The 17645-nt window shown below is 36.4% G+C and overlaps 2 protein-coding genes across 2 annotated transcripts in view; both read right to left on the bottom strand.

Moving 5' to 3' along the window:
- Nucleotides 1–17645, bottom strand: part of LOC125820431 (SPX domain-containing membrane protein At4g22990-like) — a 174150-nt gene that overhangs the window by 50489 nt on the left and 106016 nt on the right. The window lies entirely within an intron of this gene.
- The window catches only part of LOC125820432 (uncharacterized), a 430223-nt gene continuing 414024 nt past the window's right edge, over nt 1447–17645 (bottom strand). Inside the window, exon 8 of the mRNA XM_049499869.1 lies at nt 1447–1456. The gene's annotated coding sequence lies outside the window, so the exon portion shown is untranslated. The remainder of the gene's footprint in view (nt 1457–17645) is intronic.

The following is a 17645-nucleotide window of genomic DNA, read 5'->3' as shown; positions in this document are numbered from 1 at the left end:
TGTATTAAATTTTGTATAAGTTATATCACATTAGATAATTGATTCAAGGTAAATTATTTATGTATAAAATTAATATGATTTTTTATTTTCCCACGTACGTAGCTAATATTATATAAGTTAGGAGAGAATCAATTATATAAGAAAAAGTAACACAAGATATAATCTCAAATGCAAGACCCATTTTCTATTAAATCACAATTGATCATGTCAATGTTATCTTTTTTTAAAATTATTTTTATTCATTATTATTATTATTATTATTATTTATTTATTTATTTCAATACTTAATGGTGATTGGGAAATTTTCTTATACAAAACAACCATTTCATCCCTTTTCATTAACTTCAATAGACAAGTCTGTGATAACAGATGCGGAGCCAGAAGTCTGAATTTTAGTATTTTTAAATTACTGAATTATAAAAATACAAGATTTGAATCAAAATTATTAATGAGTTCGATCGAATACATATATAATATACTCTAGCTCTGAACTTGCTTGACGAAGCTTAATTCTATCAAAGAAAATATGCCTGGAAAAATTACAAATCTAATAGAGAAAATAGAAAAATTTGACAAAAGAGTAAGTCAAAAATACATAAATGAACTCTTAACAGATAAATTTGCTAATAAGAACTCATATAATAAAGATAGTCTTGATGAGAAACTTATTCAAGAATTTTTGAAAAAACACAAAAATAAAGAACTAGAACAATTTAGTAAAGAAACTTTGAAAGAAAAAATCGAATTAGAACAAATCAAAAAGGAAGAAAATCATGAACATAAAAATGAATGAATTAGACGAACTAGTTTATGCTTTAGAAGACCTTGATCTTTCAGATCAAAAATTAAAAGTTCTAACAAACAAGGGAGATATAGGAGGACCCCATGGGAAATTTGATATAGGGAAGGATCAAACACCCTAAAAGAAGAAAATTTACAACCAAAAAATTTCGAAAGAAATTTCATACCAAAAGCAAAAAAAGGTAAAGACTTCATGAATCAATATTATAATAGCAATAAATCTAAATATATGCCAAATAGACTCTCAACATGAGATGTAGGAACAACCCAATTTCTAGACCTAAACTGTAAAGAGAACCAGAACTAGATTTAGATATATGGGCACAAAACATATTTCTTTTCTTTCTATTAGGAAAATGAATAAATTTCACCGACGAGGAAAAATATATCATTGCGATAAATACTTTTACCGGTAAAGTAAGCAATTGACATACCGGACTGTCAGATGATGCGAAAGGAATCATCAAAAATCATACCATAGAATGATTCAAAAAATCCATTCAAGAAGGGATAAGAGCCCTTATACAGTTCGTAGGAAACGAATTCCTAGTTGGTGAAGGAAGTGCATCACAAAATAGAGAAAAATTAAGAATAATAGCAAAAGAACAATTAGAAAAATTGCAAATTTGCAAAATGAGTTATATTCAAGAATACACTTGTGAATTCAAAAAATATTATTATAAGATATTTGATAGCAGTAAAAAAATGTTGCCATACCTTGAAAAATATTTTCAAAAATTACCAGGCTTTTGGGCAAAATATTTTAGAGAAGAATATGAAAAAGAAAACATGGAAGGAGATACTCTTGAACAAAGAATATTTTCCTAAACAATAGACTTGGACAACTATGTATGACACATAACATACAAAGAAATGCCAAAAGAATCAATACCCAAATTTATTGCCTAGATACAAATGCTGCAACACAATGGGGATGCAACGATAAGTCCTATAAAAGACGAAAGAAGCACAAGAAAGGCTTAATCAAAAGGAAAAATATTTCAAAAAAGGACTATGTACCTAAAAAACGGTATTGTAAAAAGAAAAATAATTTTCAGAAAACAAAAGATAAATGTAAATGCTACAACTGTGGCGAAGAAGGACACAAAAGTTACGAATGTAACAAAAAAAGAGTAAAAATATCAAAAATTGATAGACTAGAAATTGATTCAGATTTGAAATCGGTAACATCAATAAAAAGTGATGAATTCTATGAAAAATTATATGAATAATATTCAACCAGCTTAGAAGAATCAGACTAAATGAATCAAGAAATACAAAAAGAAACGGATAATTCAATACAAAATATAGAAATTGAAGAAGATCAAAGGGGTTATGCCCTAAAAGCAACATTCGATGGAGTATTATTAAAGAAAATCCAAGGATTACAACTTAATCTCAAAACTGCAGATAATATATTCAACAAAATGCAAAGAATGTTTGCAAGAAATTAAATTTCCTATCATGAATATCAAGAGATGGAAGAAGTAATAGAAATTACCCAAGCTACAGGAAAACATAAGTTACGAATAAAAAAAGAGTAAAAATTTCAAAAATTAATAGACTAGAAATTGATTCAGATTTGAAATCGGTAACATCAATAAAAAGTAATGAATTCTATGAAAAATTATATGAAGAATATTCAACCAGCTTAGAAGAATCTGACTAAATGAATTAATAAATACAAAAAGAAACGGATAATTCAATACAAAATATAGAAATTGAAGAAGATCAAAAGGGGTTATGCCCTAAAAGCAACATTCGATGAAGAATTATTAAAGAAAATCCAAGGATTACAACTTAATCTCAAAACTGCAGATAATATATTCAACAAAATGCAAAGAATGTTTGCAAGAGATTAAATTTCCTATCATGAATATCAAGAGATGGAAAAGGTAATAGAAATTACCCAAACTACAGGAAAACATAAATTAAATCTTTTAACTAAACCAATAATCGAACAGATCCTCAGAAAAATTCCTGAAAGAAAAAGAAAATAAATAAATTATGTCCATTTAGGAGGAATCCAATTTCAGTTAAATCAACTTTTAAAGAAGGGATCAAGTGCCCTATTATCATCAACCTTTCAGATGAAAGATTCATGAATGCCAGAGAAGGAAATCTTGGTGTAGTTGAAGGCAACCTAGCCAATACCAAACTCCTATTTACATATTATCCCAAGTACTGTATTTCACTTAAGGATGCAGACTTTAATGATGCTTTGAGCTTACATTTTCAGGTAAAAAGAAACAACCTATTCAAACCATGTAATTGTCACGCCCCGAGCCTACACCCTGGGCGGGATCGGCACCAGGAGACCATTGCTGGCCCCAGGCGAACCCTTGGTCTGGCTTTCTTAACTCAGCGAAACTTAACTCAACAGTACAACTCAATGCAATGAAAGGTTATAAACAACCAACTGATGCATAACATGCCAAAAGGCAGCTCGAGTCTCAAAATAGAATATTTACATATATACATAGATGAGAGACTCAATACTAACTGATTGACTGTCTATGAAGCCTCTACATACTAAGATGGATGTTGGGACAAACCCTGCAACACCCTAATATAACAGAAATAAGAACACAAAATAATTGAGTCCTCCGGAAAACAAGGAGGCTCACTACTGACTCTGGAGTGCTTAGCTGGATCAACGACGAGCAGGATGCTGATCCGGGGTACCTGTGTCTGCATCGTCATAAGATGCAGGCCAACTGGCATCAGTACATTGAATGTACGAGTATGCGAGCTAGAAAGCTAAACCACAACTTAAGCTTGAAAGGAGTACAAGAGAACACTTACCTTGGCTCTGTTCAACTCATGAATAACTGAACTCAATATATAAAGCAATAAGACACATGCAATATATAAAGCTTGTAAAACTCTTAAAACATGACGTAAAAATCATATTTATAATATCATGAAAATACCATGCTTCCTCTCAAGGTCTACTTGTGCAATGTATGAATGAAGTCCCATACCCCCATCCATACTAAGCAGAACCCTCGAGGAACCATACTCTTTCTACTGTGGCAGCTTCTCTAACCGACAAACCACCACTATGAATATGAGTGGTGATACAACGTTTTACCTCACGTTGCCCGAGGACTATCCTATATCTTGCCGTGATATATGAAGCTAATGATACAACGTTTTACCTCACGTTGCCTGAGGACCATCCTATACCTGGTCTTGATATAGGAAGCTAACTTTACTAAGTGGATCCACTAGCTTAACTTTACGGGTTCATCTAAAAAGTATGACCCGTTAACTCCCATGTTGGCTACATGGTTCTTATGGAGTGTTGAGTTTAATATGAACTCGCGTCCCCAAATCGGTGCTCGATACTACTCCCAAAATGCTTTTGACTCATAAGTGTTTTAAACACATCTTTCTTTAAATGAGATAATTACTCAAAATCTAGCCCAAAGGCTCACTTGGAAACAATGTTCCTTTTTCTTGAAAACTAGCCCAAAGGCTCTTTTGGAAATCATAGTCCCTTTTTTACTCAAATGTAAAAACATTTAGAAACTTTTTTGGGAATACATAGTTCCCTAATAGCTTTTGAGAAATGAACTCAACTTACACTCTTGACTTAACTTGAGTCTTGAGACTCTTTACTTAGCTTGAAACTCTAAGCTCTTTGCTTGACTTGAAACTTGAGTCTAAAAATGAAGTTAAAACGTTCAATGAAGACTCTTGAAAAGCTTGGAGGACTTGCTTGAACTTACTTTTTAACATGGCTTGACTTGACTCTAACTTCTCTTTAACTTGATACTAATTTGCCTTGAATTGAACTATGGATTCAAGGTATATGATCACACGTATTTGGATGAGCTCGGGATGTTTAGAAACACTTTGGGGTGTTGGAAACAACTAGGGAACATAGGTATAACACCTAGGAACATGCATGAGAAAGCATGGAAAGAAAGAGGGAACATGGCGTCCTTGGCGCTCTGCAAGTATCGGAGCGCCAGCCCTCGAAAGTCAGAGGTCACCTGCTGGCGCTCTGAGAGGCGCGGCGCCCCAAGGGGAAAACCTCAGAGCCCCTTTTAGGGCGCGCTGGCAGGCGCGACGCGCCAACCCCCTTGCCCAGAAACTCGACTTTTCTCCCCTTTTTCTTCAATTCTAAACCATCCTTACTTCAATGGATCTAACCCCAAACACTAAGGATCATCAATCCCTCAACATACCGTAGATTACAACTCAAATACACAACCCAATCATGTCTCACAACCAACCATAAACTTCAACAACAGAACTAACAACATCAACAACAACTAACAACTTCAATAACAATGAGCTTGGTGTGTGGGGGAAAGGATCAACCCACACTAAGAACTCACATATCTTGATAGGGATCACCCCCGACAATTTCCACGACGGAAACTTGTTGATCTCCTCTTCTTCTCTTCTTCTTCTCCTTCTTCTCTTCTTCTTCTCTTCTTCATTCTCAAGAACCTTATATTTCTCTCTTTAAAATGGAATAAAAATGATCCAAAATCAGCCTAACACACCATATAATCCCAAAAGAAATGGCTAGGGAAAAAGACCAAAATGCCCTAAATTTCCCGGACAGATTTCCCTGCCAACTGCCCAACTTCTAAAAGGCATAACTAGCTCATACGAACTCGGAATCAAGAAAACTCGGTGGCGTTGGAAAGATCATTCCACAAGCTTCACAACCATAACTGGAACTACTTCTAACTCATACTGAGCTAGAAGTTATGACTGCTCAAAGTTGGCCAAAAACTCATTGATTTCCACACTTAGCCAAATTCCAAAATTTCAAATCCTTTCCAAAAATGAAAATTTTCAAATTCCAAGCCTCTTCATAGCTATTTCAAATTGTCGGATGTTACAATATCTCCCCCTTGGGAACATTCATCCTCGAATGAGGTTACTCTTACAAAGCTAAGGGTGCAACAATAATTCAAACACCCAACAAGCAACTAAGCAAACATAACAACAATCACAACATGCTCATTATAATTTAAAGAGCACTAAGAAGGCAATTAATACCTTAATCCGCATTTCCTCTGGATTCAAAGAGGTGTGGATATCTCTTATTCATGTCCTCTTCGGCTTCCCAAGTGGTTTGCTCAACAAATTGGTTCCTCCAAAGGACCTTGACTGAGGCTACATCCTTCGTTCTCAACCTACGAACTTGATAATCTAGAATCTGAACAAGAACCTCCTCATAAGATAAGTTATCCTTGATCTTAATACTTTCAGTCGGTAGGATCAATGAAGGATCGCTTATGCACTTCCTCAACATGGAGATGTGAAATACTGGATGAACCGCTCCCAGTTCCTGTGGTAACTCCAACTCATAAGCAAAATTGCCAATTCTCTTGGCTATGCGGTAAGGTCCAATATATCGGGGACTAAGTTTCCCCTTCTTACCAAACCTCATAACCCTCTTCATTTTGAAACCTTCAAATATACCCAATCATCGACCTCAAACTCTAACGCCCTTCTCCTAACATCAGTGTAGGATTTCTAGCGACTCTGTGCCGTTTTCAACCTCTCTTGAATCACTTTCACCTTCTCCATAGATTGGTGAACTAAATCTGGTCCTATCAACTGTGCTTCACCAACTTCAAACCATCCAATAGGAGATCTACATCTTCTCCCATAAAGAGCTTCATAAGGAGCCATCTGGATGCTAGAGTGATAACTGTTATTGTGGGCAAACTCAATGAGAGGTAGGTGATCATCCCAATTGCCTTTGAAATTGATCACACAAGCCCTCAACATATCATCTAAAGTTTGAATAGTACGCTCTGCTTGCCCATCAGTCTGAGGATGAAAGGCAGTACTTAAGTTCACCTTGGAACCCAAGCCCTTCTGAAAAGATTTCCAGAACTGTGCACCTCTATCTGAAATAATGGAGATTGGAACTCCATGAAGTCTCACTATCTCTTGAATATACAACTTGGCATAATTTTTTGCTGAATAGGTAGTCTTTACCGGTAGAAAATGCGTTGACTTTGTCATTTGGTCGACAATCACCCAACTGGAATCATGCTGTCTGCGCGACCTTGGAAAACCTGTGATGAAATCCATATTGATCATCTCCCACTTCCATTCCGGAAGCTCTATCCTCTGACCTAAACCGCCGGGCCTTTGGTGCTCAACTTTCACTTGCTGGCAATTTGGACACTTAGCCACAAACTCTGCAATGTCCTTCTTCATGTCATTCCACCAATAAACTTCTCTCAAGTCATGGTACATCTTTGTGGAACCTGGATGAATGGAATATCTGTAGCTATGAGCTTCATCCATAATTTTTTCTTTGAGTCCATCTACCATAGGTACACACAATCTACCTTGATATCTCAATGCACCATCTCCCTCTTGTTCAAAAGCTAATACTCTTTCCTTTTGGACATTTGCCTTCAACTTAAGCAAAATGGGATCTTGATCTTGCTTCTCTTTCACTTCTGACACTAGTGATGACTCGGCCCTGCTCGTTACTTCTATTCATCCTTCTGCGGAATCTGTAAGTCTGACTCCCAGGCATGCCAGTCTGTGCACATCTTTTGCTAACTCTTTCTTCCCTTCTTCAATATGAGTGGTGCTACCCATAGACAACCTGCTTAAAGCATCAGCAACAACATTAGCCTTACCTGGGTGGTAAAGAATACTCAGGTCATAATCCTTAAGTAATTCTAACCACATCCTCTGTCTGAGATTAAGTTCCTTCTGAGTAAGTACGTATTGAAGGCTCTTGTGATCAGTGAATATATCAACATGCACACCATACAAGTAATGACGCCATATCTTCAAAGTGAACACTATAACCGCTAACTCTAAGTCATGGGTCGGGTAGTTCTTCTCATGAACTTTCAACTGTCTGGAGGCATAAGCTATAACCTTGCCATTCTGCATTAGGACACAACCCAAACCAATTCTAGATGCATCACACTACACGACAAGACCTTGAGTACCTTCTGGTAGCGTCAAAACTGGAACTGTAATCAATCTCTTTTTTAATTCCTGAAAGCTTTTCTCACAAGCTTCAGACCATTGAAATTTCACTACTTTCTGAGTCAAATTTTTCAAAGGAGATGCAATAGACGAGAACCCCTCAACAAACCTTCTATAATAGACAGCTAAACCCAAGAAACTCCTAATTTCAGTTGGAGATGTGGGTCTAGGCCAATTCTACACTGCCTCAATCTTTCGAGTATCTACTTTGATTCCGTCACCGGACACAATGTGGCCTAGGAATGCCACAGACCTGAGCCAAAACTCACACTTAGAAAACTTGGCATACAACTCTTTGTCTTTCAAAGTCTGAAGAACTGTTCTGAGGTGATTAGCATGATCTTCCTCGTTCCTTGAATAAACTAGTATGTCATCAATGAAAATGATAACAAACGTATCTAAATAAGGTTTGAAGACTCTATTCATCAAGTCCATAAAAGATGCCGGTGCATTGGTCAAACCAAAGGACATGACCAAAAACTCGTAATGACCGTATCTGGTTCTGAAAGCTGTCTTTGGAATATCACATTCCCTTACTCTTAACTGATGATAGCCTGATCTGAGATCAATCTTTGAAAAATAGGTGGCACCCTAAAGCTAATCGAAAAGATCATCAATCCTCGGAAGAGGGTACTTATTCTTGATGGTAACCTTATTCAACTGACGGTAATCTATACACATCCTAAGTGAACTATCTTTCTTTCTCATAAACAAGACCGGAGCACCCCAAGGTGAGACACTCGGTCGAATGAAACCCTTATCTAGAAGGTCTTTCAACTGCTCTTTCAACTCTGCTGGTGCCATTCTATACGGCGGAATAGAGATAGGACGAGTATCTGGAATGAGATCTATGCCGAAATCTATTTCTCTCTCAGGAGGAATTCCGGGTAGATCATCGGGAAACACTTCTGGAAACTCTCTTACTATAGGAACTAACTGAAAATGAGGTATCTCAACACTAAAGTCATGAACTCGGACTAAGTGGTAGACACAACCCTTCGAAACTAACTTTCTCGCCTTAAGGTATGAAATGAAATGACCCTTAGGCACTGCTGAACTACTACTCCACTCTAAGACTGGCTCATTCAGAAACTGAAACTTGACTGCTCGAGTTCTACAATCTATCGATGCATAACTAGCATACACATCAAAAACAAAGACTTTGATCATACCAGTGACAACGTTTGGAGAGTTCTCTTGCTCATGACGACGGCTGATGGCATAGAGGCGATTTGCTCCTCCACCGGTACTAGAGGTAGCCCCTCTAGGTGTCGTCCTGTCTGGGGGAGCAACTGATGAAGAATGAGTCCTATTGCTCAGATTTCCACTACCTTGATTGTTCTTAGGGCACTCTTTCATGAAGTGACCCTCTTGCCCACAATTGAAGCAACCTTTCTGGCCTTGACGACACTTCCCTGGATGGACTCTATCACACCTAGCACATGCAAGACCCTGGTTACTTCCTTGTGCTATACTATTCTGAGACTGTGCAGGTCCAGCTTTGAAGTTCTGTGAATTCTGTCCTGCATACCCATTTTTATTTCTGGGTGCAGGTACACTAACAGATGATGGAGCAGGTCCCTTTTGCCTTTGCTGAAAGGAAGAACGATTCGCATTACCTTTCTGCTGCCCGGACTCACTACCGGTCTTAGCTCTCTTATTTCTAAACTCTTATCTGTCCCTCAGCTTCTCTTCCTCGACTTGTTGCACATAGACCATCAACCTAGATATGTCCATGTCCCCGATAAGCATTGCAGCCCTACCTTCCTTACTTGACAACCGAGACAGCCCAACAACAAACAAACTCATTCTATTTCTCATATCCGCAACCATCTCCGGAGCATAGCGGGATAGTTGGGTAAACTTCAAACTATACTCATGAACACTCAAGGACTCCTGCTTAAGTTTGAGGAACTCACGTACCTTGGCCTCTTTCAATTCTTGAGGAAAGAAATGCCCCAAGAAAGCTTCCTCAAAAGAAGCCCAACTCGCAGGTGGTGCATTCTCAACTCTGCCCCCTTTCCACTGGTCGAACCAAGCTCTAGCAACGTCCTTCAATTGAAACACAACTAGTTCAACCCGCTCAGCATCTGCCACATGCATCACATCAAAAATCTTCTTCAACTCCTCAACGAAGTCCTCTGGATCCTCAGTAGTACTCGAACCCATGAAATTAGGAGGATTCATCCCCAAGAACTCACGAATCCTTGAAGTGTCGGCTCCCTCATGTCTAGCTCCCCTCTGCTGACCAATCTGATTAGTTACTGCATGACTCAACATCCTAATTGCCTCTCTGAACTCGGCATTAGAAACTTCCCTTTGATCTTGCACTCCTGGTGCATAGGGTAACTCTTGCTTATCAACATAACGTCTAGGAAGACGCCCTCTACCAACTCTTCGTGGAGGCATGATTATCTGAAAACACGCACAAGCACGGATTAGGAAGAAACTCTTTAGAGATAAACTATAACGCACGAGATGAGTGTGAAAGAAGTGAGAAATTTTCCTAAATGTTGTAGCCTCCCAATTATAGATGTGGCGCGCTTCACATCGATAACTAGGACTCTACAGACACGACTTCATAGACTCCCTAGGACTCTTGAACTCTGAGCTCTGATACCAAGTTTGTCACGCCCCGAGCCTACACCCTGGGCGGGATCGGCACCAGGAGACCATTGCTGGCCCCAGGCGAACCCTTGGTCTGGCTTTCTTACCTCAGTGGAACTTAACTCAACAGTACAACTCAATGCAATGAAAGGTTATAAACAACCAACTGATGCATAACATGCCAAAAGGCAGCTCGAGTCTCAAAATAGAATATTTTCATATATACATAGATGAGAGACTCAATACTAACTGACTGACTGTCTATGAAGCCTCTACATACTAAGATGGATGTTGGGACAAACCCTGCAACACCCTAATATAACAGAAATAAGAACACAAAATAATTGAGTCCTCCGGAAAGCAAGGAGGCTCACTACTGACTCTGGAGTGCTTAGCTGGATCAACGACGAGCAGGATGCTGATCCGGGGTACCTGTGTCTGCATCGTCATAAGATGCAGGCCAACTGGCATCAGTACATTGAATGTACGAGTATGCGAGGTGGGAAGCTAAACCACAACTTAAGCTTGAAAGGAGTACAAGAGAACACTTACCTTGGCTCTGTTCAACTCATGAATAACTGAACTCAATATATAAAACAATAAAACACATGCAATATATAAAGCTTGTAAAACTCTTAAAACATGACGTAAAAAACATATTTATAATATCATGAAAATACCATGCTTCCTCTCAAGGTCTACTTGTGCAATGTATGAATGAAGTCCCATACCCCCATCCATACTAAGCAGAACCCTCGAGGAACCATGCTTTTTCTACTGTGGCAGCTTCTCTAACCGACAAACCACCACTATAAATATGAGTGGTGATACAACGTTTTACCTCACGTTGCCCGATGACTATCCTATATCTTGCCGTGATATATGAAGCTAATGATACAACGTTTTACCTAACGTTGCCTGAGGACCATCCTATACCTGGTCTTGATATAGGAAGCTAACATTACTAAGTGGATCCACTAGCTTAACTTTACGGGTTCATCTAAAAAGTATGACCCGTTAACTCCCATGTTGGCTACATGGTTCTTATGGAGAGTTGAGTTTAATATGAACTCGCGTCCCCAAATCGGTGCTCGATACTACTCCCAAAATGCTTTTGACTCATAAGTGTTTTAAACACATCTTTATTTAAATGAGATAATTACTCAAAATCTAGCCCAAAGGCTCACTTGGAAACGATGTTCCTTTTTCTTGAAAACTAGCCCAAAGGCTCTTTTGGAAATCATAGTCCTTTTCTTACTCAAATGTAAAAACATTTAGAAACTTTTTTGGGAATACATAGTTCCCTAATAGCTTTTGAGAAATGAACTCAACTTACACTCTTGACTTAACTTGAGTCTTGAGACTCTTTACTTAGCTTGAAACTCTAAGCTCTTTGCTTGACTTGAAACTTGAGTTTAAAAATGAAGTTAAAACGTTCAATGAAGACTCTTGAAAAGCTTGGAGGACTTGCTTGAACTTACTTCTTAACCTGGCTTGACTTGACTCTAACTTCTCTTTAACTTGATACTAACTTGCCTTGAATTGAACTATGGATTCAAGGTATATGATCACACGTATTTGGATGAGTTTGGGATGTTTAGAAACACTTTGGGGTGTTGGAAACAACTAGGGAACATAGGTATACCACCTAGGAACATGCATGAGAAAGCATGGAAAGAAAGAGGGAACATGGTGTCCTTGGCGCTCTGCAAGGCGCGGAGCGCCAGCCTTCGAAAGTCAAAGGTCACCTGCTGGCGCTCTGAGAGGCGCGGCGCCCCAATGGGAAAACCTTAGAGCCCCTTTTGGGGCGCGCTGGCAGGCGCGACGCGCCAACCCTTTTGCCCAGAAACTTGACTTTTCTCCCCTTTTTCTTCAATTCTAAACCATCCTTACTTCAATGGATCTAACCCCAAACACTAAGGATCATCAATCCCTCTACATACCATACCCAATCATGTCTCACAACCAACCATAAACTTCAACAACACGACTAACAACATCAACAACAACTAACAACTTCAACAACAATTCCAATCTTTCCTCAAATCATAAAATGAGCTTGGTGTGTGGGGGGAAAGGATCAACCCACACTAAGAATTCACATACCTTGATAGGGATCACTCTCGACGATTTCCACGACGGTAACTTGTTGATCTCCTCTTCTCTCTTCTTCTTCTCTTCTTCACTCTCAAGAACCCTAACTTTATCTCTTTAAAATGGAATAAAAATGATCCAAAATCATCCTAACACACCATATAATCCCAAAAGAAATGGCTAGGGAAAAAGACCAAAATGCCCTTAATTTCCCGGACAGATTACCCTGCCAACTGCCCAACTTCTAAAAGGAATAACTCGCTCATACGAACTCGGAATCGAGCAAACTCGGTGGCGTTGGAAAGATAATTCCACAAGCTTCACAACCATAACTGGAACCAATCCTAACTCATCTTGAGCTGGGAGTTATGACTGCTCAAAGTTGGCCAAAAACTCACTGATTTCCACACTTAGCCAAATTCCAAAATTTCAAATCCTTTCCAAAAATGAAAATTTTCAAATTCCAAGCCTCTTCTTAGCTATTTCAAATTGTCAGATGTTACAGTAATCACATCATGAGCATTTATTACCAAGCTCTATATACAGTTACAAACTCTAATCATGGTAGTGTATACAAAAATAAAGAGATGATCGAATTAGATCAAGAATGTGTAGGAATAGCAAGAATTGTTGAAGCAAAAATTCAACAATCACAAATTCAAGAAGAATATGAAATTCGTTTTGAAAAATCACAAGAAATAGGAAGCTCAAGTAGCAATCCGAGACCTTCATTAGAATATGGAAGAAATTAAATAAAGAAAAGTATATCCCACAAATATTCTAAAAGGATTCTTGAAACTTCTAACATTACTAGAATTGCAGGAAGAATCTTTAACGGAATCGAATGGAAAGAACAAGAAATTTTGCTACAAACAGGTGCAACAACAAATCATGTCAAAGGTATGGTATTGGATGGATTACCAATCCACGAAGGTACCCCTTATATCTATAAGACCTTTGAAGGAAATAACTTTAGCTGTATAAATGTGGTAGGTTTACCAATACAATTAGATACAATAAGAAAAACAGTCCCTTGTTATATTACAAATCACGAAAGTGATCACAACCTAATCTTAGGAAATCTGTTCCTTAATAGTCTAAACGACTACAGTATAAAAAATGGAATAGAAATGAGTTACGAAAATGAGACTTGTTTCATACCAAAAATCTAAAATGCCCAAAGAAACATCTTTCCAGATATCAGTCTTCGTAGAAATAACTTTCTATGATACTAAAATAACAACATGTTGTCAAATTGATAATGAATCAGAAGCTAGTTTAGAAAAATCTTTTTTACTAAAAGACTAGGATACCAATAAAAACAACATATCAATGATTGGTATTACATGTGTCAAAGAACGACTATCATAGTCAAAGGAAAAGGTAGAAATAATTTTAGGATAAAAAATTGTTTCTATAAATAAAATATTTGCCTATGATACAAAAAAAGAAAAGGAAAATAGAAATTATAAGAGAAGGCATTTAGAAAAATAAAGAAAATCTCTTGTAAATGTCTTAATCTAGAACAGATTAAGGAAAATCTACAAAGATCTTATGGTGAAAATCCCTTAGAAAATTCGGAAAAAAATCAAGAAAGGGCAACCTTAATACTCAAAGATCCCAGTATCATCATTAGAGTAAAACCTATGCTCTATAACAATGATGATAAAATTGAGTTTAGAGCTCAACTCAGAGAATTAATCAACCTAAGACTTATTAGGATGAGTAAAAGCCATCATAGCAGTCCAACATTTATGGTAAGAAACCATGCTGAAATAAAAAGAGGAAAGACTCGAATGGTCATAAACTATAAAGAGCTAAATAAAAATTACATATTTGACGGATATTTTATCCCAAATAAAAACAATCTTATAAACCTTGCCAAGGGAAAAACTTATTTTTCAAAATTTGACTGTAAAAGTGTATTTTGGCAAATAAAATTAGTAGAAGAATCTATCCCATTAACAATGTTTAGTACGCCTAATGGACACTACGAATTGTTAGTCATGCCTTTCGGATTAAAAATCCCCCTCAAAATCTTTCAAAGAAGATGGACAAAATATTTTTCGAAAAGGAATTTTTAATTGTCTATATAGATGATATACTAATATGTTCTCACACATATCAAGAACATTTAACACATCTAAAAGAATTTTCAGAAATATGTAATGGAATTATTCTAAGCCAGAAAAAGGCAGAAATAAACAAAAATGAAATAGAATTCTTAGGAATGATTATTTCAAAAAATGGAATCGAATTACAAGCTCACGTCTCAAAAAGATTGTAGACCTAACAAATTGACAACGAAACAAGAAATACAACGATTTTTAGGATGTCTTAATTATGGAGTAGAATTTATTCCGAATTTAGCAAAAAAGAAAAATATTCTGGAAAAATTAATAAGAAAGATGGACTGAAGAGCACACTCAGTACATTAAAAAATTAAAGGAAGAATGCTCTAAGTTACCAAAACTTAGATTACCAGAAGAAAATGACAATTTGGTATTACAAATAGATTGTTCTGACTATCATTATGGAGCATTACTACAAACTGATTTAAATGAAATCTGCAGGTACACAAGTGGTACTTTGAATGAAGCGAAAACGAGATATTGCACTAATGAAAAGGAATTATTAGCTATTGTTAGAGGAATTAGAAAATTTTCAGCTTTCCTGTTATCAAAACAATTTGTTATTAGAATTGATAGCATGCAGGTATCAGGATTATATAATCTCAAATAAACTTCCATCAGAATCACAATACAGAAGATTGCATAGGTGGCAGGTTTTATTATCATTCTATTCTTTTAAAATAGAACATATTAAAGGAATTGATAATTCTCTTGCAGATTTTCTCTCAAGAAACGTCCAATATGGATAATCAAACACAAATTCTGATTAACAGTGTATTTAAAAAAATGCAACTTGTGGAAAAGTCCATTGATGAAAAAAGCCACAAACTATTCAACATCAGAGATGAATTAGTAAGCTTGTCCGAACAAGCAAGAAAAATGCAATATGAAATCGATCAACTCAGTGATGATCAAATTTAAAATATGAACGAATTTCTTTTGTTATGTGAACATCTGGACATATGTCTAAGAAGGAATTCAAATCCTGAAAGGAATATTAATCCCAACGAAGTGGCAGGAGCTGTCCTATTAGCACCAAGTGCCAAAAACATCTCATCGGTAAGCATGAATATGCCGAAAGCTGAGTCTAATGACAAAGGTAAAAGCCAAGCAAATCAAAATGAGGCCAATTCTTCGAAAGAAGAAGAGAGCACATCTTCAACGAAAGTTGAAAAATTTATCTCTGGGAAACCATAAGGAAGTGTTAACAAAGTTCCATTTGGAACATAAGTTTTTTCTTCTTTTCAGGTTGGAAAACAAAATCCGAAGAGGAAGAATATATTGCTTTTACAAGATATATTTACAATCTCCCTAAAGCAAGTGGAGAAACATTCGGAGTTTTAGGGACAACTAGTTTGTTTTCGAGAATTTCAATATTTCCGAACGGATCACTGGGTTTTATAGCTCAATTATTTGGATTTGGTTACTTAGACCAAGTTTATGCTAACCAAATCTACAGGAGATATCCAAACTACCTGAACAACTGATAAGCTCAGTAAAAAATTATGCACAAGGTGAAGGAGTCTATTGCAGATTCTTTAGTATCTCCATGGAAAGCAAAGACTTGCAACTATATTTTCCTACCATCAACTATATTACGGTAGAAAAATTGAAAGATTTTAATATCAAAACAATATGAATAGATAAAAAGCTCCCGCATCTAAACAAAAAATGGATACAAACTAAAAGAGCTTTGGGAATTAAAGAACTATATTTTATTCTCAAACGTTTTTAGAATGAAGATTACAAAGTCTTAGACCAAGATCACGATTGGATCTTAATGACTAAAGGAAAATCCAAATCCAAAACATTGAAGGAAAAAATCCTTGACATTGAACTTAGACTAGAAGCAACTGAAGAAACGTGGAAGCTTGCCTGTAAGTTTCTAGATCACAAACACTCGATACATAAAGATGGATCAGAGTAAAGTTTCAGCTTGAAAACAAACAGCTGTAAAATCAACAAGACAAAAGACGTAAGCACTTACGTCATGAAGAAAGAGACAAAAGGAAATCTTATCTCTTCACACTTTATCTTTTCGGTCAAAAAGAGATGTCAAATCTAGTCGACCATCATTATCCTTACAACTATGATTAAAGGACGAACATAATAATTATCCAAGTTTTCAGGGGAGTCCCTGAAAAACAAAAATGTAATACTTAGTCCCTCCTTACATCTATAAAAGAAGAGAGAAATCACACTTAGTAGGAAAACTACATTTTCTCTAAAACAACTATTAGAGAACAATGTTAGGTACCTTGATAAGTGAGTAGAAACTTCTCCCGTCAGGGAAAAGTATTTTTATATTCTAAGGATAAGTAAAATATGTATGATTTGTGTGTGAAGATAAAATTATGAAATAAGCAGTTTGATTTGTATATCTGTCTTCTCTAAATTCCAAGAATAGTCTTAAGTGAAGATATGGATCTTCAGCCTAAAGGATGAATAATAGGAAAGTAGCTGAAAGACTGAGGTCAGGGAGGCGAAAAACTGTTCATTGCCTGAAAGGAGAATTGTTGCGGTAGTGATAAAAACTATTCAACGAAGGAACAAAAGAAAGGTATAAACGCAAAACTCTGTATTTCATAAATATTATCTTTAAAAACAAATTATATCATATTTTTATTATATCCATAGAATTGAAAATACTTAGTACCTATAAGGAATCAAATATTATATGATTAAACTAACAATACAATATACATCATTCATGTTTCTAGAGTAATATGAAACACATTCAATATCACTTACACTTAGTGAGAAAAAGAGCATGAAAACGTCGCATAGCTCTATATAACTTGTACAAGTCCATACAAGATTTAGAGAAGGTTTTTTTATCTGTAAGCCTAAAATCTATAAAATTGATTGTAGCAATCCATGAGATAAAAATGATAAGAATACAAGAGTAATTTGAATACAAGAATACAAAAGGTGTTTTGAAAAGAAATGACCTTTATACAACATAAAGAATGCTAAACAAATTTCGCATAGCATGTATCCGAGGATGCATCACAA

Source organism: Solanum verrucosum, unplaced genomic scaffold, assembly GCF_900185275.1.
Source record: "Solanum verrucosum unplaced genomic scaffold, falcon-dt-bn FXZP01000229.1, whole genome shotgun sequence".
Classification (NCBI taxonomy): Eukaryota; Viridiplantae; Streptophyta; class Magnoliopsida; order Solanales; family Solanaceae; genus Solanum; species Solanum verrucosum.
Note: the sequence above shows the minus strand (reverse complement) of the source record. Positions and strands in the feature narration are given on the sequence as shown.